Source organism: Lolium perenne, chromosome 7, assembly GCF_019359855.2.
Source record: "Lolium perenne isolate Kyuss_39 chromosome 7, Kyuss_2.0, whole genome shotgun sequence".
Lineage (NCBI taxonomy): Eukaryota > Viridiplantae > Streptophyta > Magnoliopsida > Poales > Poaceae > Lolium > Lolium perenne.
In genome coordinates, this window is record NC_067250.2 from 164,971,696 (window position 1) to 164,999,199 (window position 27,504).

Sequence of the window (27,504 nt, forward strand, 5' to 3'; positions counted from 1 at the left end):
TTGGTTGGAGAGAGTACTCAACCATGTCCACATAGTTCGCGAACCGTAGGGTGACACACTTAAGGTTTGATGTTGAAATGGTAGAACTTGAATATGGAATGGAGTTCGAATATTTGTTCGGAGTCCCGGATGGGATCCCGGACATCACGAGGAGTTCCGGAATGGTCAGGAGAATAAGATTCATATATAGGAAGTCATATTCCAAGTTTGGAAATGATCCGGTGTATTTATGGCAGGTTCTAGAAGGTTCTAGAAAAGTCCGGAAAAATGGCACTATGGAAGGTGGAGTCCCGGAGGGACTCCACTAGCATGGCCGGCCAGCCCTAAGGGGAAGGAATCCCAGGTGGATTCCACCCATGGTGGCCGGCCACCCCACCTAAGGAAAAGGTGGGAGTCCCACCTTGGGTAGGACTCCCTCCTTCAGTAGGTTTCCCACCTTTGGGAAGTTTTGGTGTTGGGGTCTTATTCGAAGACTTGGACTACAACTCTTGGGGCTTCCACCTATATAATGAGGGGCATAGGGGAGGGGGCTGGCCACCACAGAGCCATAGCTTGGCCGCACCCCTTGAGGCTGGCCACCCCCTCTCCCAAACCCTAGCCGCCCCCTCTCTCCTCCACCTCTCCCGCACGCTTAGCGAAGCTCCGCCGGAGTTCTCCATCGTCACCGCCACCACGCCGTCGTGCTGCCGGATTCAAGGAGGAGCTACTACTTCCGCTGCTCGCTGGAACAGGGAGAAGGACATCGTCTTCATCAACACCGAACGTGTGACCGAGTACGGAGGTGTTGCCCGATCGTGGCACCGTGATCAAGATCTTCTACGCGCTTTTGCAAGCGGCAATTGATCGTCTACCGCAGCAATAAGAGCCTACTCTTATAGGCTTTGGAAATCTTCAAGGGTTAGTCTTGTTCATCCCCTCGTTGCTCCCATCTTCTAGATTGCATCTTGGCTTGGATTGCGTTCTCGCGGTAGGAAATTTTTTGTTTTCTATGCAACGAATCCCTACAGTACCTCCTGTGCTAACCCAACGCCAACACCACATTCTGCTAAACCCACCACAAACGCTTCCTCCCACCGACCGCACCCACCTCCCGCTGTCACCATTCGACCTTCCACCAACCCCTGACTACGTACCCAGGTTTATACAAGATTCCGACTAGAGGTGTAGCCTATTAATTTTGTAAATTTAAGTTGCAATAATATATAAAATTTCCTCGTTTCTTCCTCACGTATTGATATGTTGGTTGAATCTTACATACCATCTAGATCATGCGTGCAATAAAAATTTCACATGGTATCAAACTTGAAAATCAAACACTGGTTCAAATCCTTAGCAACACGATGCTAAAAGTAAATATTTCTTTCCTCGTAAAAGAATAACATCCACGCACGTGTGTACGTATGACGTTGCGATATGCAAAAAGTGATCCTCCCTAAACCCTAACCCTAAACCATAAACCCTAGTTAATCCTAACCCTAAACCCTAATAATAAACCAAGAGGTTAGATAATAGATTTAGTTATCTTTCTATATACGGTGGGACTATACTACAACCCCTTAATTAAGAGGTTGTATAACCTCTTAATTAAACCATAGACCCTAGTTAACCCTAACCCTAAAACCTAATAATAAACTAAGAGGTTATATAATAGATATTAATTATCTCTCTATAAATAGTGGGACATACTACAACCCCTTAATTAAGAGGTTGTATAATAGCTATTAATTCTACATACCCCTCGCTAATTAAAGACTTTCTAAACCTGACTCACCCACTCAACTGATAATTAAACCCACCTCCGCCAGTAATAAACTATCCTCATCCATACCCCAGACCCACCGCAGCCTGCCTCCTGCCAACCTCACCCACCCAGCTTTTCACCGGCCCACACACCCCCACTGCATTCCGACCCCATAGGTACCCTACCACGCCTCCCGCCACGACCCCACCTCGACCCACGTACCTCTTGTGCTAACCCAACCCCAACACCACATTTCGCTAAACCCACCACAAACCCATCCTCCCACACCGACCCGCCCACCCCCCGGTGACACCATTCGACCTTCCACCGACCCTAGACCACCCCACCTACCATCGAACCCACTGATACGTCTCCAACGTATCTATAATTTCTTATGTTCCATGCTTGTTTTATGACAATACCTACATGTTTTGTTCACACTTTATATCGTTTTGATGCGTTTTCTAGAACTAACCTATTGACGAGATGCCGAAGTGCCAGTTCCTGTTTTCTGTTGTTTTTGGTTTCAGAAATCCTAGTAAGGAAATATTCTCGGAATTGGACGAAATCAACGCCCAGAACCTTATTTTTCCCGGAAGCTACGAGAGAGCCAGAGAGGGACCAGAGGAGAGCCACAGGGCCACCACACACGGTGGCGGCGCGGCCCAAGGGGGGGCGCGCCCCCTATTGTCTGGCCCCACCAGGGCCCCTCCGAGGCTGCCCTTCCGCCTACTTAAGGACTCCATCGCGAAAACCCTAGAGGAATAAGCCACGGTACGAGAAACCTTCCAGAGCCGCCGCCATCGCGAAGCCAAGATCTGGGGGACAGGAGTCTCTATTCCGGCACGCTGCCGGGACGAGGAAGTGCCCCCGGAAGGCATCTCCATCGACACCACCGCCATATTCATCACCGCTGCTGTCTCCCATGAGGAGGGAGTAGTTCTCCATCGAGGCTAAGGGCTGTACCGGTAGCTATGTGGTTAATCTCTCCCCCATGTACTTCAATACAATGATCTCATGAGCTGCCTTACATGATTGAGATTCATATGATGAGCTTTGTATCACTATTAATCTATGTGCTACTCTAGTTATGTTATTAAAGTACTCTATTCATCCTCCATGATGTAATGGTGACAGTGTGTGCATCATGTAGTACTTGGCGTAGTTTATGATTGTAATCTCTTGTAGATTATGGAGTTAACTATTACTATGATAGTATTGATGTGATCTATTCCTCCTTTCATAGTCTGTCGGTGACGGTGTGCATGCTATGTTAGTACTTGGTATAATTGCGTTGGTCTATCATGCACTCTAAGGTTATTTAAATATGAACACCGAATGTTGTGGAGCTTGTTAACTCCGGCATTGAGGTGCTCTTGTAGCCCTACACAATTAATGGTGTTCATCATCCAACAAGAGAGTGTAGAGTGGTTTTATTATGTGATCAATGCATGTTGAGAGTGTCCACTAGTGAAAGTATGATCCCTATGCCTTGTTTCCGAATAGAAAAGTTACACCACAAAGATTCCTATCTCCCACGTCAACTGCACGCCAGCAAGCTATTTTCTGGTGCCATTGCCGGGGAGGTCACCGTTTATTTACTGTTCCACTGCATGTTTACTCGCTGCCATATTTTATTCAGATTGCTATTACCACTCATATACATCCATATTACTTGTATTTCACTATCTCTTTGCCGAACTAGTGCACCTATACATCTGACAAGTGTATTGGGTGTGTTGGGGACACAAGAGACTTCTTGTATCGTGATTGCAGGGTTGCTTGAGAGGGATATCTTTGACCTCTTCCTCTCTGAGTTCCATAAACCTTGGGTGATTCACTTAAGGGAAACTTGCTGCTGTTCTACAAACCTCTGCTCTTGGAGACCCAACATTCTCTACAGGAAAAGAAGCGTGAGTAGAAATCAAGCTATTTTCTGGCGCCGTTGCCGGGGAGGAAAGGTAAAAGGCACTCACACTCCGGTCCCAGGTAACTAAGTTATTTTCTGGCACCGTTGTAAGTGCTCGAAGCTATTTCCTTTAGATCCTGCAATTGCATCTTTTTGTTTCTTGTTTTTATTTCACTAGTTAGGCATAATGGAAAGTAACAGTGAGCTTTTTAAGCTATTTCCTGAGCTAAGACATGGATTGTTTGCTGCGAAAATTAAAAAACCTATGGAACCTTATTTGTATGCTAGTAGCAATAATATTAGTATGAACACTTTGAACACCATTGTTCCTAATGATATGGAAAATTCTATGCTTTGGGAAGCTGGTTTTGATGAGCATGATATTTTTAGTCCCCCAAGCATTTAGGAGAAAATTTTCTTTGATGATACTTTGCCTCCTATTTATGATGATTATAATGATAGTAGTCTTTTGGTGCCGCCTACTATGGAGAGTAAATTTTATTATGATTACAATATGCCTCCTATATTTGATGATAGCTACTTTGTTGAATTTGCTCCCGCTACAATTAATAAGAATGACTATGCTTATGTTGGGAGTAGTAATAATATTATGCATGAAGCTCATGATAAGAATGTTTCATTTGATAGTTATATTGTTGAGTTTGTTCATGATGCTACTGAAAATCTTTATGAGAGAGGAAAATATGGTTGTAGAAATTTTCATGTTACTAAAACACCTCTCTATATGCCGAAATTTTTGAAGTTACACTTGTTTTATCTTTCTATGCTTGTTGCATTATGCTTCATGAATTTGTTTATTTACAAGATTCCTTTTCATAGAAAGTGGGTTAGGCTTAAATTTGTTTCGAATTTTCTTTTTGATGCTCTCTTTTGTTTCAACTCTTATTTCTTGGGAGTGCATCATTGAAATAACTGAGCCCATCTTAATGGCTATAAAGAAAGCACTTCTTGGGAGATAACCCATGTTTTTATTTTTGCTACTGTTTTGTTGTGTCTTGGAAGTTGTTACTACTGTAGCAACCTCTCCTTATCTTCATTTTATTGCATTGTTGTGCCAAGTGAAGTCTCTAATAGAAGGTTGATACTAGATTTGGATTACTGCGCAGAAACAGATTTCTTGCTGTCACGAATTTGGGCAGGGTTCTCTGTAGGTAACTCAGAAAAATCTGCCAGTTTACGTGCGTGATTGTCAACACCCAGATTTTTATGTCCGGATGCCTATTATGTCATACATCGCAATCCCAGGAATATTGTTGTTGTGAGGCATAATAGTTAAGTATCACAGTCATCATTCATTACAAACCATAAGTCTTACAAATTTGGAATCACATGATCCATATTACACGAATAGTTGATCTATCAATCAACGAACAAACACAAGTTCATAGTTCATAGCGGAAGCGTAAGATACACGGACTCTCTAGTCCACAGGCCAACGCTTGACGTCGGAAGACTCCTAGTTGTCGTAGGCGTCCTGCTGGTCATCTCCTTCTTCATCTTCATACTCTGGCCATTTGAATAGCCAGGGACAAAGCCGTGAGTACTTTAAGTACTCGCAAACTAATACTAATGTAAGTGCTAGACATTCTAGTATGGTTTGCTAAGCTCTAGTTTATTTGCATAAAGCTAGTTTTAGTTCACAAGTATTTGAGAAAAGCTTATTCAAGTGCTAACTAACTCAAGTGGGAACATTAGTGTCATTCCCACCATTCATGTGGTGATTTCAATTCAATTCACCACAAGTCATTTCACCATCATTTTCAAAGATATGACATCGGAAACTGTATGGCCTTTCCAACCGTCCGTAACCGTGGACGCGGCTATTCGAATAGGTTTACACTCTGCAGAGGTTGCACACTTGTGCCACAACATTTGATTTCATCCGTCGGGATTACCCCGAATCATCGTAACACAGTACGCGGATCATCAACCATAACCTTTCACTTACAAATCCTAGTATGAGCACCTCTCCCCATGAGCTTGGCCTCCCAGTGAAGACCAACTGTCAACCTGGGCACTGCACAGGGCTTGGCCGTACAATTCACCTTAATTTCACATCATTTCTCAACAACGGAGGCAGCCTCAAGCGTAACCCCTATGACGTGTGTTCAGAGGGAACCCATACTAAGTTGCATAAACTTCCAGTTAAGCCCTACCCATAATCAGGTATTGTGGGGGTACTTAATAATTGGAAAGGTATCGCATTCAAACCAACATCATTGTTTATCAAAAATCACCATCTTCTCTTGTTCATATTCACCTTCAAAAATCATTCAGTGGAATGCATCCTCATTCCAAGGTTTCAAATTCATTTCAAATTCACATTGTTCCCATCTAGAGTAGTCAAGTTTTAGTTCATTAGCACTAGCTCTAAATCATGAGGGGTGCTATCTTGCTTGCTTGATGGAGACTAACTTCACTACTCTAGTAACCAACTTGTACTTTGACCAAAGTTAACTATAAAAGTAACTTATTGAGAGAACAAGTACAAACTTGTAATGTAAAAACTTGGGATAGGCTTATGCAAGAAAAGGTAAGAATCATGGTGCCTTGCCCCAAGGGGCTTTGCACTTTGCAAGAATATTAGCTTGCCTTGGTAGTTCTCAAATTGTTCCTCCTCCTCCTCTTGGTAGCAACCTTCTTCTTCGGCGTACTCTCCGGTGCTACCGTCTAAATTTGAATACGAGTATAATTACTCACTAACTCAATGGCTATTCCATACATCACATATAAACACACAAACTATTCTATGCACACAAATAATCTACTTAGGGTGCATGGGTTGTGTGGTTTAAATAGAATTCACTTCTTTGTATTCCATATGTAAATGATAGTTTCCATAGGGTTCTTGAGAAATAATTTCCTCTCGTTGAAATCTTCTTAAGATTTAATTTCTGAAACAATCATGTGTGAACTCATATTGACCTAAGTCAAATGTTCATCATCATCATTTGGAAAAATGATTTAAATGAGGTAGATCACCTCATATCATTTAATATCACTACATATGATTTAAATCTCAAGTAATTCATATAAGAGAGTTTGGACCAAACATCCCATGAATTCATGTGAGACAAGTGTAAATGAAGTATAAGACTTCACATAATTTACTTTAATAGTTTTGGACAATATCAACTAGTTAAACTAGCCATAATCTCCCTTAATTAAGCTATGGCATGATCATGCAAAGTGACCACACCATTTTATTGCATAAAAAATTAGTGTAAGTCAAAAGTGAGCTATTAGAGTTGGAATTAACTTAATATCTATTTTGGTTGATTTTTAATAATTATTTGAATAGGGAAAAGTCCCTTCCTTGTTATTTTTATCACATTAATTCTACAAAGAATCTGGCCATGGGACTAGTGGCATTGGATAGATCTTTTTCTTATCTTTCCAACAATATAAAGTTCATTGAATTTGGTTTAGCCAATTTGAATCTATTGAATTTCAAAGTGGAGGCAGTATTGAAATCATTTGGAATTAGTTAAACCTAGTTTGAATTAAAAGGCCGGCGGGAAACTAAACTGGGCCAGATTCGAATTAAACGGCCCAGTCCAGCCTAGTCCAGCCCAACCACGGTCCACAGACGCGCGGCGCGCTGACAGGGTGGGGTTCGCGCGTCAGTGACTCAGCGTCACCGAAGCGGTAAGTTTTAAAGTGGAGCGTTGGATTAGAACGCAGATCAACGGCTCAGGTTCATCGTCGTCGCCGGCGAGAGGAGCTCACTGGCGTGGCGAGGGTAGGGGGTCGGAGGGCTAACCAGGGCTCCAGCGAGGGATGGCAGTATGCTTGGAGTAGATGTCGACGACGGCGAAGCGGCTGGTAGCAGTGGCGGAGCTCGAGGTGGTCTGGTTCACCGGCGATTGCTGCCGGGCTTCCGCGGCGGCGATCTTGCGATTGAGCTTGCTCCGGCGAGGATTCGATGGGTGGAGTGGTGGTTGAGAAGCAGTGAGAGGTGGGGAGTCTAGTGGTGTGCTTGGATTGCTCAGGGGAGCTCTCCTTTTATAGCAGCGCATGGGTGCTGCGGGGCAGGGTGGCGGTCGACCATGGCGCGGCGATTCCGGTGGCTGGTCGAGCTAGGCGAGGGTGCAGCGGTGTTCTACGTGTCCAGGCGAGGCTAATGGCGGCGACAGCTTGGTCGGGGAGGGCCTGGTTGTGTCGCATCGCTTCCAGGTCTGTCGCGTCCGCGGCGGACCAGGGTTTCCTTCTCCGGTGGCGGTGCGCGAGGGTCATGGTCGAGCGAGTGTCTGGCGGCGTCCAGGTGTCGTGGTGATGCTCAAGGCGTCGAGAGCGGGTCCAGGGCGAGCGCAGGGTGGCGGCGCGGCGCGTGGCCAGTGACGTCTGCGAGCATGTCCATGCGCGACGTCATCGGCATGGTGAGCGCGTCCTGGGCGCTCGTCGTCCGGCGTGTGTCGTCGTCCTCCTCGACAACGGCGGTGCTAGGCGATGTGTTGGCGTGCTGTGGCGAGGTGGCCAGGGCAGGGAAGCAATGGAGAGAGGGGGAGCGTGTCGGGTTGGGCGCCATGGCCGGCATGGCCATGCCCTAGCTTGCTCTCTCTCTCCCTAGGTTCTTATTTGGTATTGATTTGGTTTAAGGGGACCAGGGAACAATTTAGAGTAGTGTAGTGTAGATTAGGTTGAGTAGAAACACTATTTGCAACTATTGCAAATAGTGCCCGAATTTGGAATTTGCAAAATTGTTCAAATTTGAAATAATTCAAATGGTGAATCTTTTTGAAATGTGTGTGTTTAGATAAGTTGTATTTGACCAGAGATGATTTGAGGTGGTGGTGGAAATTTAGAATTCAAGAATTTGCAAAAATTGGCTAAGTGGAGAATGTTCCATATGTTAAAAAGTTGGGACTTTGGATGAGCATGGCTCATGATCCAAGATGATTTTGGCATGGTGATCTTTACAAAAGTTGTTCACATTGATGTTGACTTTGAAATGGTGCAAAGAGTTAGCAAGATTTGGTTTGAGAAAATTGAATGGCACTGGCTCAAAGTAGTGATCGGACTATAATTGTCACTTTTGACCATTATCATATGTGAGCTAAATTTGTGTTTGAATTTCATTTGAATTGTGATTCTTTGATTCCAAAAGTTGTAATAAGTGTTTAATAGCATTATTCAACTAATGGTGAAGACCAAATAGGTCTAGGGTCAAAATTTATAAAAATGCCATAAAGCATATGTTAGGGTTTTTAGGGTTTTCCAATTATTGGATTTTCTTCCTCTTTGATTTATTTGGTTGGTGATCTTCATATGATCACATTAGGGTTTTAGAGCATATCAAATACAAGTAATAACAATCATCATGGCATATCAATCAAATGCACAAGTCCTATGCATGGTACTATATACAATTTAAAAAGTTTTGTTGGTTTGAAATTTTGCTCTCTGGAATTCTCTAACTTTCTTTTTATTGAAATTTGGGGTGTTACAAACCCTTCCCCCTTACAAAAGATCTCGTCCCGAGATCGAAAAGAAAGTTAGGTACTAAAGAGATCTGGGTACTCCTTCTTCATGAAGTCTTCGCGTTCCCATGTGGCTTCATCCTCGGTATGATTGCTCCATTGGATCTTCAGAAACTTGATGCTTCGGGTGCGGGTGGTTCGGTAAGCTTCTTCCAGGATGCGAACCGGCATTTCGCGGTACGTCAGATCCTTGTTGATATCCACCGATCGGTGATCGATGTTCTTGAACACTTCGGTCTTCTCCGGGACTTCAAGGCACTTCCGGAGGAGTGAGATGTGAAACACGTCGTGCACAGCCGACATCTCTTCTGGCAACTCCAGTTGATAAGATACTTCTCCTCGGCGGCTGAGGACTTTGAAAGGTCCGACATATCTGGGTGCAAGCTTTCCTTTCAGTTGGAATCTCTGCATTCCTTTCAAGGGGGATACCTTGAGATAGACGAAGTCTCCGATCTCGAAGGTCATCTCCCGACGTCTCTTGTCGGCGTAGCTCTTCTGTCTTGATTGGGCAGTCTTGAGATACTCGCGAATCTTGTGGACTTTCTCTTCGGCTTCACGAAGAACATCTGGGCCAAAAACTTGGCTCTCTCCGACTTCTGACCAGTTCAGGGGGGTACGGCATTTCCTTCCGTACAAGGCTTCAAAGGGGGCCATCTGTAGGCTGGCTTGATAGCTATTGTTGTAAGAGAATTCTGCGTAAGGTAAGCAGTCTTCCCATTTGGATCCGTATTCCAGTACGCATGCTCTTAGCATGTCCTCTAATATCTGGTTGACTCTCTCAGTCTGTCCGTCGGTCTGAGGGTGATAGGCGGTGCTGAAATTCAGACGGGTTCCTAGTCCTTTGTGCACTTTCTGCCAGAATCATGAGGTGAACTGTGATCCTCTATCTGACACTATCGATTTGGGGGTTCCGTGCAGGGTGACTATTCTGGAGATGTATAGTTCAGCTAACTTGGGGCCTTGGTAAGTGGTTTTGACGGCGATGAAATGGGCGACTTTGGTCAATCTATCGACAACTACCCATATTGAATCATTGCCTTTGCTGGATTTGGGCAGTCCGGTGATAAAGTCCATTCCTACGGAGTCCCATTTCCATTCTGGAATCTGGAGTGGCTGTAACAGTCCGGCGGGTCGTTGATGTTCTGCCTTGACTCTCTGACAGATATCACACTTGGCTATGTAGCTACCGATCTCTCTCTTCATTCCGTGCCACCAAAATTGTTCCTTCAGGTCTTGGTACATCTTGGTACCTCCGGGGTGGATTGAATAAAGGGTGTCATGGGCTTCTTGCAGGATGACTTGCTTTAAGTCAGAGTCCGATGGTACGCAGAGACGTTCTTTGTACCAAAGAACTCCGGCTTCGTCTACGGTGAATCCAGGGGCTTTTCCTGCGGCTATCTGCTTCTTGATTCCGTCAATGCTAGCGTTGTCTTTTTGGGCTTCCTTGATTTGACCAACCAAGGTGGGTTGCAGTTCTATGCTGGCTAGAAATCCTTCACTAACAAGTTCAAGTTTGAACTGTTCAAACTCTTGATGCAAGCTGGGCTGTTCAGTTGCGAGCATGGAGTTCAACTGGCACGGCAGTCGACTCAAAGCATCCGCTACCACATTGGCCTTGCCGGGGTGGTAGTGAATCTCCATGTCATAATCCTTGATCAATTCGATCCATCGGCGTTGTCTCATGTTTAGCTCCTTCTGGGTGAATATATATTTGAGGCTTTTGTGGTCGGAGTAGATCTCGCATCGATTACCCATGATGTAATGACGCCAAACTTTCAAGGCTAAGACACGGCTGCAAGTTCGAGGTCATGGGTTGGGTAGGTCTGTTCATGTTGCTTGAGTTGTCTTGAAAGGTAGGATACAACCTTGCCTTCTTGCATAAGCACGCATCCAAGTCCAGTCTTGGAGGCGTCGCAATATACGTCAAAGGGCTTTGCGATATCTGGCATGATCAGGATTGGGGCTGTTGTCAGTCTACTCTTGAGCTGTTGAAAGCTCTCTTCACATTTGTCGGTCCACTCAAACTTCCGGTCCTTTTACAGCAATTGGGTCATTGGTCGAGCGATGCTCGAAAAACCTTCTACAAATCTGCGGTAGTATCCGGCTAATCCAAGAAAAGCGCGGACCTCGGTTTGTGTGGTTGGGGCTTGCCATTCCATAACAGTTTTGATTTTGGCGGGATCTACGGCAATTCCTCCTGCAGACAAGATGTGTCCCAGGAATCCAACTTCTTCCAGCCAAAACTCACACTTGCTAAACTTGGCATATAACTTGTGATGTCTAAGGGTTTCTAGGACAATCTCCAAATGTTGTTCATGTTCCTCTTCGGACTTGGAGTAGACGAGAATGTCATCGATGAAAACAATGACAAACTTGTCCAAAAAGTTCATGAAGATCTTATTCATGAGATTCATGAAATAAGCGGGGGCATTGGTCAGTCCAAACGACATGACGTTGTACTCATACAACCCATATCTGGTGGTAAAGGCAGTTTTCGGAATGTCGGTGGCTCGGATCTTTAGCTGATGATATCCAGTTCTAAGATCTATCTTGGAGAAAACTCTGGATCCGGTGAGTTGATCGAACAAGTCTTCTATCTTGGGTAGGGGGTATTTGTTTTTGATGGTGACATCGTTAAGCTTACGATAATCCGTACATAAACGATTTGCACCATCCTTCTTGTCCACAAACAAGACGGGTGATCTCCAGGGGGATGCACTTGGTCTAATCAGACCTTTGGCCAACATATCATCTATTTGCTTCTTCAGCTCCACAAGCTCAGTTGCGTTCATGCTGTAAGCTCTCTGGGCTATAGGTCCAGTTCCGGGGATTAACTCGATGATAAACTTGATATCCCAATCCGGGGGCATACCGGGTAGATCATCCGGAAACACATCAGGGTAGCGACAAACGACCCTGATTTGATCCAGAGTTGGCTTGGATACACTTTGGTTGCAGGTGAATTTTCTGGGTAGTCTTTCAGAGACGTGCTCTACTACGATACCGGTGCTGCTAGTCATGGTTATGGCTTTCTTGGCACAGTCTATCAATCCATTGTGTTTGGACATCCAGTCCATTCCTAGGAAAACTTCCAAGCCTTTGGTTCCAAGTATGATTAGATTGGCATAGAAATCTACATCATGGATTTTGATTGGCACATTTTTGCAAAATTTTCTGGCTTTGGTGGTTGATCCGGGGATTTGAACTATCATAACATGCTTCAAACTGAGGGGTTGAATTTTACTTGTTGATGCAAAGTCTTCGGTGACAAAAGAATGAGATGCTCCGGAATCAAACAACACTCTGACAAGGATGTGGTTGACAGAAAACATACCCAGTACAACATCTGGTGCTTCCTGGGCTTCTTCGGCGTTCATGTGGTAGAGGCGGCCGTTGCGGTTATTGGGGTTGTTGGGGGCGAACTTCTTGCCGGTGGAGACACGGCGTTGCTGCTGAGCAGGTGCAGCAGTGTTGCCGGCGAGCTTGGCAAGACGCTTGGGACACTCGTTGGAGTAGTGCCCAACTACACCACACTCATAACAAGTGATGGTGGTCTTGTCCTGCTTGTTCGCAACGGGAACGGCATTGCTTCCGGTTCTGGAGCGGTGTTGGTGTTGTTGTTGTTGGGGCTCGGGGTGGAGCGCGGTTGTAGTAGTTGTTGTTGTTGTTGTTGTAGCCTCCTGGCTTGGAGTTTCCTCCACTCCGGTTCTGATAACCGGGGCGTGAGTTCTGCATCTGTGGCTTGTTGTTTCTCGGAGTGAAACCTCCGCTTGAGCTAGGGCGAAACTTCTGGGGGTGGCTTGATCCACTTTGATTCGCCATGGGGCGCTTGCGGTTCTCATTGGCTTGGTTTAACTTGCCCTCCATCTGGATGGCGGAGTCGACAAGGGCTTCCAGGTCGGCGAAGGGGATGTTGACAAGGACAGTCTGCATCTCATCATGCAGTCCGTTCAGGAATCTCTCCTTCCTCTTCTCAATGGTGTCGGTCTCATCAGGGGCATACCTCGACAATGTGAGAAACTTGTCGCGGTATTCAACCACCGTCATGCGGCCTTGTTTCAGTTCATGGAACTCATCCCTCATCTTCTTGATAAGACCCTGGGGTACATGGTACTTGCTGAACTTGAGTTTGAAATCCTCCCAACTCATGAATTGACCTCCGTTCATGGCACGGGTGCTTGTCCACCAAGCGCGGGCTGGTCCAGCGAGATAGTGGGTGGCAAACAAGACTTTCTCGTTGGCTTCCACTCCGGCTACCTCCAGATTGTTCTCCATAGTCTGGAGCCAATCGTCGGCGTCGAGGGGTTCCTCGGTCTTGCTAAACACCGGGGGATTGGTGTTTTGGAAGTTCTTGAGCTTGGACCTAGGGTGGTCATGATTTCCATGTCCTTGGTTGGCGATGTTCTGCAAGGCGACGAGGTTGGCTTGGCGTTCGGCTCTTTCAGTTTCCCTGTCGGCAAGCATGGTTTGCAGCAGTTGCAACATCGCGTCGTTGGTGCGATTGGGAGGGGCCATCTGAAGATATAGAAGGTCATGAGATAAGAGGGAACATTCTATGGTTCATTTTGGTTAAGTTTGAAAAACATTTGAAAACTTGTAATCTTTTCATGACAAACATAACCTTCATTCATTCAACACATAGTACAAACTAACACACATACTCCAATGGTTTTAAGAACCATTCTCATGCTACGGTACAAAGGACGGGATACAACTCACACCTACATAAGTGAGGCTAGTGCAACTACTCCTCATCCTCGACATCGATCGGGACGTAGTCGTCGGGTCCTGCCTCCAGGAACTCGTAGTCTTCCTCCTCGGTGTTCTCGTCCTCCTCAAAGTCGTTGTCGTCGCTCAGGAAGGCGTCTCCTCCCTGAATGTCGATGCCTCCGTCGTCATCCTCCAGCTGACGAATCTGATCCTCCTGGGCCTTGTCAGTGGCCTCAAGTGACGCGATCCGGGTGCGAAGGCGACGAATCGTAGCGTCCTTCTTGTCACGCTGCTGGCGAAGGCTCTTGCGGTCGTTGTTGAGTAGCTTGATCGCCTCTCCCTGCTCGGTGATATGAGCATGGGTCTAGTTCGCGTAAGCGCGAGTGGCGTCGAGGTCCCTCTGAGTCTGGTAGAGCATGAAGTCCAGGTGCTCAGCATGGTGCCTCAACTCCGGGTGCGGCTGCAGCTCCATGGGCACTCCCGCAGCATCACGCCTCACAAGATGTGCGTAGCGCGATGCAAGGATGCGCACCATGTTCTGTCCACAAAGGCGCGCAAGTGCCTCCTGAAGGCCACGTGCGAGTCCGTCGAGCCAGTTGCTCTCGCGGAAGGAGAAGAGGATCCTCTCCGAGGTGGGAGGCTCCATCTTGCCCCTCAAGTCGGCAGTGATCACCCACTGCAACTCTCCTCCGGGCGTGTCGTCCAGCTGAACCCCGTGGAACTCGGGGTGTGGGCGCCCAAGGAAGTCAGAGACGGCGTTGAGGTCGTGCTCGAAGATCAAGCTCCCTCCGTTCCCAAGCTGGTAAAACTTGGTGTTGATGGGTTCATTCGGCTCCATCTGAAAGAGAATTGGATGAGTAAGTTAGAGAGTGCAAAGTGTGGCAAAATTTTAAGTTGATTCAAATAAGATAGAACATGATTCATCAAATTTTGGCAAAGTCTCAAAGACAAGAGTGTAGTAAATTTTCACAAATATTTTCTTTCATTTGATTTCAAAGTTAAGTTTTTCAGAACGCCCATTCTAACTAAGGTCTTCTAAGGTCAAACAATGGCTCTGATACCAACTTGTCAACACCCGGATTTTTAAGTCCGGATGCCTATTATGTCATACATCGCAATCCCAGGAATATTGTTGTTGCGAGGCATAATAGTTAAGTATCACAGTCATCATTCATTACAAACCATAAGTCTTACAAATTTGGAATCACATGATCCATATTACATGAATAGTTGATCTATCGATCAACGAACAAACACAAGTTCATAGTTCATAGCGGAAGCGTAAGATACACGGACTCTCTAGTCCACAGGCCAACGCTTGACGTCGGAAGACTCCTAGTTGTCGTAGGCGTCCTGCTGGTCATCTCCTTCTTCATCTTCATACTCTGGCCATTTGAATAGCCAGGGACAAAGCCGTGAGTACTTTAAGTACTCGCAAACTAATACTAATGTAAGTGCTAGACATTCTAGTATGGTTTTGCTAAGCTCTAGTTTATTTGCATAAAGCTAGTTTTAGTTCACAAGTATTTGAGAAAAGCTTATTCAAGTGCTAACTAACTCAAGTGGGAACATTAGTGTCATTCCCACCATTCATGTGGTGATTTCAATTCAATTCACCACAAGTCATTTCACCATCATTTTCAAAGATATGACATCGGAAACTGTATGGCCTTTCCAACCGTCCGTAACCGTGGACGCGGCTATTCGAATAGGTTTACACTCTGCAGAGGTTGCACACTTGTGCCACAACATTTGATTTCATCCGTCGGGATTACCCCGAATCATCGTAACACAGTACGCGGATCATCAACCATAACCTTTCACTTACATATCCTAGTATGAGCACCTCTCCCCATGAGCTTGGCCTCCCAGTGAAGACCAACATCCTTTGGGCCTTGCACGGGGGCTTGGCCGTACAATTCACCTTAATTTCACATCATTTCTCAACAACGGAGGCAGCCTCAAGCGTAACCCCTATGACGTGTGTTCAGAGGGAACACATACTAAGATGCATAAACTTCCAGTTAAGCCCTACCCATAATCAGGTATTGTGGGGGTACTTAATAATTGGAAAGGTATCGCATTCAAACCAACATCATTGTTTATCAAAAATCACCATCTTCTCTTGTTCATATTCACCTTCAAAAATCATTCAGTGGAATGCATCCTCATTCCAAGGTTTCAAATTCATTTCAAATTCACATTGTTCCCATCTAGAGTAGTCAAGTTTTAGTTCATTAGCACTAGCTCTAAATCATGAGGGGTGCTATCTTGCTTGCTTGATGGAGACTAACTTCACTACTCTAGTAACCAACTTGTACTTTGACCAAAGTTAACTATAAAAGTAACTTATTGAGAAAACAAGTACAAACTTGTAATGTAAAAACTTGGGATAGGCTTATGCAAGAAAAGGTAAGAATCATGGTGCCTTGCCCCAAGGGGCTTTGCACTTTGCAAGAATATTAGCTTGCCTTGGTAGTTCTCAAATTGTTCCTCCTCCTCCTCTTGGTAGCAACCTTCTTCTTCGGCGTACTCTTCGGTGCTACCGTCTAAATTTGAATACGAGTATAATTACTCACTAACTCAATGGCTATTCCATACATCACATATAAACACACAAACTATTATATGCACACAAATAATCTACTTAGGGTGCATGGGTTGTGTGGTTTAAATAGAATTCACTTCTTTGTATTCCATATGTAAATGATAGTTTCCATAGGGTTCTTGAGAAATAATTTCCTCTCATTGAAATCTTCTTAAGATTTAATTTCTCAAACAATCATGTGTGAACTCATATTGACCTAAGTCAAATGTTCATCATCATCATTTGGAAAAATGATTTAAATGAGGTAGATCACCTCATATCATTTAATATCACTACATATGATTTAAATCTCAAGTAATTCATATAAGAGAGTTTGGACCAGAGGTACAAACATCCCATGAATTCATGTGAGACAAGTTTAAATGAAGTATAAGACTTCACATAATTTACTTTAATAGTTTTGGACAATATCAACTAGTTAAACTAGCCATAATCTCCCTTAATTAATCTATGGCATGATCATGCAAAGTGACCACACCATTTTATTGCATAAACAATTAGTGTAAGTCAAAAGTGAGCTATTAGAGTTGGAATTAACTTAATATCTATTTTGGTTTATTTTTAATAATTATTTGAATAGGGAAAAGTCCCTGCCTTGTTATTTTTATCACATTAATTCTACAAAGAATCTGGCCATGGGACCAGCGGCATTGAAATCATTTGGAATTAGTTAAACCTAGTTTGAATTAAAAGGCCGGCGGGAAACTAAACTGGGCTAGATTCGAATTAAACGGCCCAGTCCAGCCCAGTCTAGCCCAACCACGGTCCACAGACGCGCGGCGCGCTGACAGGGTGGGGTCCGCGCGTCAGTGACTCAGCGTCACCGAAGCGGTAAGTTTTAAAGTGGAGCGTTGGATTAGAACGCAGATCAACGGCTCAGGTTCATCGTCATCGCCGGCGAGAGGAGCTCACTGGCGCGGCGAGGGTAGGGGGTCGGAGGGCTAACCAGGGCTCTAGCGAGGGATGGCAGTATGCTTGGAGTAGATGTGGACGACGGCGAAGCGGCTGGTAGCAGTGGCGGAGCTCGAGGTGGTCTGGTTCACCGGCGATTGCTGCCGGGCTTCCGCGGCGGCGATCTTGCGATTGAGCTTGCTCCGGCGAGGATTCGATGGGTGGAATGGTGGTTGAGAAGTAGTGAGAGGTGGGGAGTCTGGTGGTGTGCTTGGATTGCTCAGGAGAGCTTTCCTTTTATAGCAGTGCATGGGTGTTGCGGGGCACGGTGGCGGTCGACCATGGCGCGGTGATTCCGGCGGCTGGTCGAGCTAGGCGAGGGTGCAGCGGTGTTCTACGTGTCCAGGCGAGGCTAATGGCGGCGACAGCTTGGTCGGGGAGGGCCTGGTTGTGTCGCATCGCTTCCAGGTCTGTCGCGTCCGCGGCGGACCAGGGTTTCCTTCTCCGGCGGCGGTGGGTGAGGGTCGTGGTCGAGCGAGTGTCTGGCGGCGTCCAGGTGTCGTGGTGATGCTCAAGGCGTCGAGAGCGGGTCCAGGGCGAGCGCAGGGTGGCGGCGCGGCGCGTGGCCAGTGACGTCTGCGAGCATGTCCATGCGCGACGTCATCGGCATGGTGAGCGCGTCCTGGGCGCGCGTCGTCCGGCGTGTGTCATCGTCCTCCTCGACAACGGCGGTGCTAGGCGGTGCTAGGCGATGTGTTGGCGTGCTGTGGCGAGGTGGCCAGGGCAGGGAAGCAATGGAGAGAGGGGGAGCATGTCGGGTTGGGCGCCATGGCCGGCATGGCCATGCCCTAGCTTGCTCTCTCTCTCTCCCTAGGTTCTTATTTGGTATTGATTTGGTTTAAGGGGACCAGGGAACAATTTAGAGTAGTGTAGTGTAGATTAGGTTGAGTAGAAACACTATTTGCAATAGTTGCAAATAGTGCCCGAATTTGGAATTTGCAAAATTGTTCAAATTTGAAATAATTCAAATGGTGAATCTTTTTGAAATGTGTGTGTTTAGATAAGTTGTATTTGACCAGAGATGATTTGAGGTGGTGGTGGAAATTTAGAATTCAAGAATTTGCAAAAATTGGCTAAGTGGAGAATGTTCCATATGTTAAAAAGTTGGGACTTTGGATGAGCATGGCTCATGATCCAAGATGATTTTGGCATGGTGATCTTTACAAAAGTTGTTCACCTTGATGTTGACTTTGAAATGGTGTAAAGAGTTAGCAAGATTTGGTTTGAGAAAATTGAATGGCACTGGCTCAAAGTAGTGATCAGACTATAATTGTCACTTTTGACCATTATCATATGTGAGCTAAATTTGTGTTTGAATTTCATTTGAATTGTGATTCTTTGATTCCAAAAGTTGTAATAAGTGTTTAATAGCATTATTCAACTAATGGTGAAGACCAAATAGGTCTAGGGTCAAAATTTATAAAAATGCCATAAAGCATATGTTAGGGTTTTTAGGGTTTTCCAATTATTGGATTTTTTTCCTCTTTGGTTTATTTGGTTGGTGATCTTCATATGATCACATTAGGGTTTTAGAGCATATCAAATACAAGTAATAACAATCATCATGGCATATCAATCAAATGCACAAGTCCTATTCATGGTACTATATGTAATTTAAAAAGTTTTTGTTGGTTTGAAATTTTGCTCTCTGGAATTCTCTAACTTTCTTTTTATTGAAATTTGGGGTGTTACAAACCCTTCCCCCTTACAAAAGATCTCGTCCCGAGATCGAAAAGAAAGTTAGGTACTAAAGAGATCTGGGTACTCCTTCTTCATGAAGTCTTCGCGTTCCCATGTGGCTTCATCCTCGGTATGATTGCTCCATTGGATCTTCAGAACTTGTGCTCATGTTTTAGCACCTGCAGTATTCATAGTCATCATTTGTGCTCATGTTTAGCACCTATTTTCAATATGAGAGAGTTTTCATGTTTTACTAGTATAACTATGTGGGGAATTTACACTATAGAACTTGGGTTGTATATTCCAATGATGAGCTTCCTCAAAAGTGCTCTAGGTCTTCGTGAGCAACCAAGTTGGATGCACCCCCACTAGTTCCATTGGAGAGCTTTCATACACATATAGCTCTATGTGCATCCGTTGCATGGAAATCACTACTCCTTGCATAGCTTCAATCATAAGACTTCCTCTTGTCTAAAGGATCACTTATAGCTTTGTAAGACTTTCTTCTATTTGGCCTTCCAAACCCCCATTAACGTTCTTTATGCCATAACATCCTGGTGCCAATGCCAAATGCTTGCGCTCACCGGTTGAGTAGACTTCGAAACAGTTGATTCATGACGTTCATGATTATGTTTACTTGACTGAATCCTTCTTATGTTGTGAAAATTTACTTGATGCTTGGAATGAAGGATAGAACTTCTACGCTGAATATTTAACACATCTGTAATGAACTTTGTACGGTTTCATGTCTTTGAAGAAATAGTTCGTGAAAACTTCTAGCTTGTTTAACTCTTGCACTATCATCTCTTATATCAATATAGACATTTGCTTTGAGTGATTTGATCTCAGTTCATATGCTTTACATCATTATTGGATCAAGATTATGTTGGTAGCATGTCACTTCAGAAATTATCTTTGTTATCGTTTACCTACTCGAGGACGAGTAGGAACTAAGCTTGGGGATGCTGATACGTCTCCAACGTATCTATAATATCTTATGTTCCATGCTTGTTTTATGACAATACCTACATGTTTTGTTCACACTTTATATCGTTTTGATGCGTTTTCCGGAACTAACCTATTGACGAGATGCCGAAGTGCCAGTTCCTGTTTTCTGCTGTTTTTGGTTTCAGAAATCCTAGAAAGGAAATATTCTCGGAATTGGACGAAATCAACGCCCAGAACCTTATTTTTCCCGGAAGCTTCCAGAGAGCCAGAGAGGGACCAGAGGAGAGCCACAGGGCCACCACACATGGTGGCGGCGCGGCCCAAGGGGGGCGCGCCCCCCTATTGTCTGGCCCCACCAGGGCCCCTCCGAGGCTGCCCTTCCGCCTACTTAAGGACTCCGTCGCGAAAACCCTAGAGGAATAAGCCACGGTACGAGAAACCTTCCAGAGCCGCCGCCATCGCGAAGCCAAGATCTGGGGGACATGAGTCTCGGTTCCGGCACGCTGCTGGGATGGGGAAGTGCCCCCGGAAGGCATCTCCATCGACACCACCGCCATCTTCATCACCGCTGTTGTCTCCCATGAGGAGGGAGTAGTTCTCCATCGAGGCTAAGGGCTGTACCGGTAGCTATGTGGTTAATCTCTCTCCCATGTACTTCAATACAATGATCTCATGAGCTGCCTTACATGATTGAGATTCATATGATGAGCTTTGTATCACTATTAATCTATGTGCTACTCTAGTGATGTTATTAAAGTACTCTATTCCTCCTCCATGATGTAATGGTGACAGTGTGTGCATCATGTAGTACTTGGCATAGTTTATGATTGTAATCTCTTGTAGATTATGGAGTTAACTATTACTATGATAGTATTGATGTGATCTATTCCTCCTTTCATAGTCTGTCGGCGACGGTGTGCATGCTATGTTAGTACTTGGTATAATTGTGTTGGTCTATCATGCACTCTAAGGTTATTTAAATATGAACATCGAATGTTCTGGAGCTTGTTAACTCCGGCATTGAGGTGCTCTTGTAGCCCTACACAATTAATGGTGTTCATCATCCAACAAGAGAGTGTAGAGTGGTTTTGTTATGTGATCAATGTTGAGAGTGTCCACTAGTGAAAGTATGATCCCTAGGCCTTGTTTCCGAATAGAAAAGTTACACCACAAAGATTCCTATCTCCCACGTCAACTGCACACCAGCAAGCTATTTTCTGGTGCCATTGCCGGGGAGGTCACCGTTTATTTACTGTTCCACTGCTTGTTTACTCGCTGCCATATTTTATTCAGATTGCTATTACCACTCATATACATCCATATTACTTGTATTTCACTATATCTTTGCCGAACTAGTGCACCTATACATCTGACAAGTGTTTTGGGTGTGTTGGGGACACAAGAGACTTCTTGTATCGTGATTGCAGGGTTGCTTGAGAGGGATATCTTTGACCTCTTCCTCTTTGAGTTCGATAAACCTTGGGTGATTCACTTAAGGGAAACATGTTGCTGTTCTACAAACCTCTGCTCTTGGAGGCCCAACACTGTCTACAGGAAAAGATGCGTGAGTAGACATCACCCACACATCCTACCCGGGCCACCGCGTTGACCCCAACCCTCCCACCTTCCGTTATCCCCACGCTACCTCCCGCCGACCACCACACATCCCATATGTCTCCCGCTAACCCCACCCAACCAACCTTTCGTGGACCACGTACATGTTTCGCAGACTCCGGTATAGTTGGACCCCACCCACTGACACAAATTAAATCCCACCACACAGCTCACCCGCCAACCCCATACACCATTCCACACAATCCATGCATGGAGACCCCACACTACCTCAACTCTCGCCGTTCCACCCCACCTTCCATCAACCCGATACACCAAGTTTTTGGAAGCGAATTCATTCCATTTTTAGGAAGTTCACTTTTTTTTTTGAAATTTCCCTACATTTTTGGGAAGTTCACTTCACTGTTTTGGAAGTTCACTTCATTTTTTCGAAATTCTACTTTTCATTTTCTGATTGCTCTGTCCATGTTTTCGAAGTTCACTATTTTTGCGAAGTTCACTTTTTTATTTTTTGAAGTTAATATTTTTGGAAGTTCACTTCAATTTTTTGGAAGTTCTCTCAATTTTTTGGGAAGTTAACTTCATTTGTTCGAAGTTCACTACATTTTTGAAAGTTCACTATTTTTTGGAAGTTCATTTTTTTCAAAAGTGAAACATCAATTTTTGGAAGTTCAATATTTTTTTGGAACTTCAGTATATTTTTCCCAAGTTCACTTAAATTTATGTGCAATTTTGCTTCATTTTTTGGAGAGTAACTTATTTTGGAGGTTAAGATTTTTTTGGAATATATTCATATCTATTTTTTTGGAAGCTTACATTATTTTTAAGGAATATATTATGAAAACCACACATGAAGGCTCCAAGAACTTTGGCACGTGCAAATAAAAGATAATATATAAGTGAATATTTTGTGTCCTATCAATACAAGAAAAGTTGCAATGGCCGATAAATTGAAAGTCGCGTCGTGGTTGCTGGTGCACCATGCCCGACGATTTTTGCTCTCTCCGTGGTGCATGTCAAAATATTTTTTCTTGTTTTCGAGGCCATCTAGCCCGATGTAAACGTGGAAAACGTCGCGTATGGTGGCCCGGGACGTGGTGCTTGATGAAATCTCGGGTGCGCCGGTCGAGTCATCGCAAATCCGCACCGCCCAGAGATGTAAGGACCAAATGGCAGCCACTCCAGCATTGTTTTTTTCTTGATCGCGCCATCTCGTTCCACGTTCTTCGATTGAGCCGTTTACGATGCAGGATCATGGGTCCCGCATGTCATACTCTATGAACGAAAATTCTTTCTTTTCTTAGATTTTTTCGACCCCCTCATTTCTGGCTACTTCCTGATATTTGGTACCTGTAACGGCCCCGGGTAGTACCCCTATTAGATTTTGTTTGCTCTTTTCTTTTCTGCATCAACATGGCATCATGCATCCATCATATACATTTTTTCAACAAAATAAAATTATTTTATGAACATTAATTATTTTATTTTACCTCTCATATGGTTTTATTAATAAACCTTTCCTTTCTATTCTTTTAACAAACCCCTAAAACAAAAGTATCAAAACAAAATGAAGTTGTTATTTAAATAATATGTTTTATCTCTCACACACCTTTGTGTGAATATAAATTTGCTTTTGAATTTGAATTGTGATACAAACCTATTTTTAAAACAAAAGAGAAACCTCACCATCTCTCACCAGGCCCCTCCTCTTCCTGGCTTCTCTTTCTTCTTGGCCCGAGCGCACCATCAGGCCCAAGCCCACCTCCCCTCTCTCCTTTCTAGGCCCAGTTTTTCCTGGACCAAGGGGTACGTCCCTTTCCCTGGTTGTCTTCTTCTTCAACCACTCACGCACGAGGCATGAGCTCCTCTGGTCGACGTCATCCTCCACCGAGCGCCATCCTCACCTGCTCCCTCTCTCCCCTTTTAAGCCACTTAGGCACTTCGCCAAACCCTAGACCACCTCCCATCCCGGCGCCGCCATCCGCTCCAACCTCCATGTCTATTTCCTTCACGAACAAGGAGAGCCCAAAGCGTCCGCCTCCCAGACCACCATGGAGCCGCCCCTACCAGCCGCCCCTCGACGAGCCGAAGCCACATAAAGATGCGCCTTGATGTCCTTGTTCTCCACACCATAGGAATCGAGCTCGGACGCTCCCAGTCGCCGCTAATCTCGTCGTTTCTTCTTCGTCTCCGGCGGCGACATTTGACGATTCCGGCTGGCCTAGTCCTTCCCCGGCCTCCTCGTCTGCGCCAGGAGCTTCAGGGTGAGCAGATGCATCTCCCCAATCCCTTCCCGCTCCTCCTACCTCTCTGGTTCGTTCCCTCCGGCGTTGACCAACATTAATGTCCGCAGGAGCTCGACGCCGGTGATGCTCTGGTGACCCCCTGGACCCCTCATGGTCACCATCTGTTTCCCCACGTTGAGGCGCATCTCCGACGCCAACTACCCCATCCTGGTTCACCCTGAATCGCGGGATTGACTATCGAGATGGTGCTTCCCCGCCATGAATGTTCTGGTCCAGATCTCCGCCAGGACATACCTCAAAATGCAGCGCATCTGCATGTTGTCACATACGAGCAGCAGCTCAGCTTGTTCGTTCCTTTGTTTCAGATAGGGTGTCTCAGGTTCAAATGTCATCGGAGGCAGAGTTTTTCTCAACCCTTTTCTTTCTCTGGTTTTTCTCAGATCCGGCGCCTGATGGGCCTTGGCTTTGATCCTCCCGAAAGCCCGTTGCTCCGCGTGTTCAGTAGCCTCTCGTCACCAATGCAGGCCTAGATCGGGCCTAGACAGCGCAAATATTTAAAACTTGCAAAAATCATATCTTATGTTTCGTAACTCAGAATAAAAAGTATTTTATATGAATTTCGATCAGAAATATGTGAAGAACATGAATATACCATCCAAATGCTTGTTTGCATTTCGCTCATGTCGTTTCATGATAGTTTTGCATAATCACCTAACATATACGCGGAGTATTTCGGAACACCGACTAGGTTTCCCCACTCCGTTTAATATTGAAGTAGCTCACCCTTGCCATGTTGTGCCATGCTAATCAACACTTAACTTTGTCGGTAGGAAATGCAACTTCAACTCTAATTGTTTGTCCGGGTTCTGATCCCGCTTAATTTGGATAAGCTGCATTGCACCATCGCTGCCATGTCATGCATATCATCTTGCTCATGCTGATTCTTCTTTATCCGTAGTAGTAATATTTTGCATCTGATGTTTGTTGTAGCATTTGCTTCTTCCCGGATAGGATCGCGAAGTGGTGCGGTGAGATACGACGAGTTCTTCGACAAGTGCTTCTGTGGCTTTTCACAGGCGAGCCCTCCCTCTTCACCTATTTTATACTTTGCTCTCCCTCTCACTGCTATCCTTATGTTGCGCTTCTTCATCGAGTCACGTGTCCTATTCCACTTATTTACCATAATAATCCTATATGTATCATTCCTTACCCATAGTCGTTGCTTGATGTTTGAGTCTTGCGAGTCGTAGGCGTGTTTAGGCTCTGTTGTTTATCTCGGTCTGTTATCGAGATATGTTGGGTTGTTGGGAGGATATCACATGCTATATTAGTTTGTTGGAGATACACAGCTTTACTTAATTGTTAACAACTAAAATTGTAAGAAGAGGCATCTGTGAGCCCCTTTGCGAAAGCATCGGAACTTTGACTCGCTAATGTCCCCTAGGACCCGAGTTCTTGTTATCTGTTCCGAGACTGAGCGCTCTATCCACACGTGGGTATGCTTACCGGATCTCCCCTCGACCACTGCCGGAATCTACACCTTTGTCCAGTGGCCACAATTAGTTTGAATGTTTGTTTGTTTCTCCCGGGCGTGCAAGCATGTTTCTTTGTAGTCAGATGATATGATGTTACTTTTGGGGAAGCCATGAGTGCCTTGTAACCCCGTTGTCTCTTGCACGCTCGTAGGTGCGGTCCGCATTGGTAAGAGGTCATCCTCTAGTGGGCTCTGATCCTCTTAGCCGTTCTCGCAACAGCTAGGTCCGCTTCGGAGTTTCGATTGGGCACCGAAACGGGTTAACTTAGTTAGGTGGCTTTCTGGAAATTGCTGTTGTGAAGGAAAGTGTGAGTCGTGATATCCACCTGTCGCAAGTGGGTTGAGCGTGCATGTGGGCACATTTGGGCACCCCTGCAGGGTTACAATCTTATCGATAAGTCGTGTCCACGGTTATGGAATACTTGGAATTGTATGACTTGATTATAGAACAACTTACACCTTATACTTGTTGTTAATAATTTGATAATAACTTACGTAGTAATATAGCATTACTACATCTGACACCTAATAAAACCGGTCCACCGTTGAGTGTCTTTTACATTGCCTCTTTGCTTTGTTGAAGGGGATATGTGTAATTGGTTGGGTTATGTTTGCGTAGTATTTTATCTGTTATCTTGTGCGCTCTCTAATCTTCTCTGATTGGTTGGGTTATAGTTTTGCTGCCGCTAAACCTACCATATAGCCCCAGGTGATATATTCGCCCGGCGAGCATAGCCATTTCTAGTCTGGCTAAGTACGTGCCGGAGTTCGTTCCTTTGTACTTACTCTCGCCTTTTCTCTTTTGCTTCCTCCCTTTTGTCGGCAACCGATGGCCCGACTTCGACAGGTACAAGATGATGACGTTCGCAAGGTTACCCTTCCGGCTTGGCCTGGGCAGGGTTATGGACGCCACTGGTTATCTTCAGGACTCTTAGTCCAATTTGTATCTTGTCCGTACTCAGACGTATTCGATCTTCTGTATGAATTGGATCTTTGTATTGTATATTTGTATCTTGACTCGTTGGAGTCGTTGTTGTAATATATATGTTTCTTGTGGGCTCTATTGTAAATCTGAGGTAATGTTACTGCTCGTGTTAATTCCTCTGGCATCATGTGTGTGAATTGTCGCGCACGTCGTGTCGGAGGGCGTCTCAGAATCGATATCGTGCGGATTTCAGCGAAATCGCTGGAATCCTCAGGATACCGGTTTCGGGGCGTCACAAGTTGGTGTCAGAGCTCAGGTTGACGGTACCACACTAGTCCAGCCTTTAGGTTAACCTTGCCAATGGTCGTTAAGTTAGTGTGTCAAAACTATTTTCTAAAATTCGTTGGATAGATCTGATTAGCTTTGATTTTTCTCCTTACCTATATTCTTTCTCCTCTTATCTATGCGAGTTTTGAGTCTTCTCTCTTATCTGAGTTCTCCGAGTCTTAGGTTCCGACGCGGGTTGGACTATCTTTGCCTCACCTAATAGGTTCGATCTTCGGAGGATCCGACAGAAGCACATCATCAACAGCGGAAGAACAACTTCTTGTTGGTGGTGTTGACCGTCCTACATGGAGCAAGACTTCTTGTTAGTGGTGTCGAGGATATCGACATGTCGCCTGAAGATCCGATAGTTCACATCTCTCTCCCGTACCTTGGCATGGAACCTCGGGGCGAGGTTCCTTGTTAGTGGTGTCGATTGTAACGGCCCCGGGTAGTACCCCTATTAGATTTTGTTTGCTCTTTTATTTTGTGCATCAACATGGCATCATGCATACATCATATACATGTTTTCAACAAAATAAAATTATTTTATAAACTGTAATTATTTTATTTTACGTCTCATATGGTTTTATCAATAAACCTTTCCTTTCTATTCTTTTAACAAACCCGTAAAACAAAAGTGAAAGTATCAAAACAAAATAAAGTTGTTATTTAAATAATATGTTTTATCTCTCACACACCTCCGTGTGAATATAAATTTGCTTTTGAATTTGAATTGTGATACAAACCTATTTTTAAAACAAAAGAGAAACCTCACCATCTCTCACCAGGCCCCTCCTCTTCCTGGCCTCTCTATCTTCTTGGCCCGAGCGCATCATCTGGCCCAAGCCCACC

General features: G+C 44.9%; 1 long non-coding RNA gene across 1 annotated transcript; it reads left to right on the forward strand.

Annotated features, from left to right (window-relative positions):
* Positions 1–23,553: 23,553 nt before the first annotated feature.
* On the forward strand, positions 23,554–26,463 carry LOC127300984 (uncharacterized). Its single transcript, XR_007851757.2, has 2 exons — positions 23,554–23,884; positions 23,974–26,463. It is a non-coding gene; the product is annotated as an uncharacterized lncRNA (long non-coding RNA).
* The last annotated feature ends 1,041 nt before the right edge of the window (positions 26,464–27,504 follow it).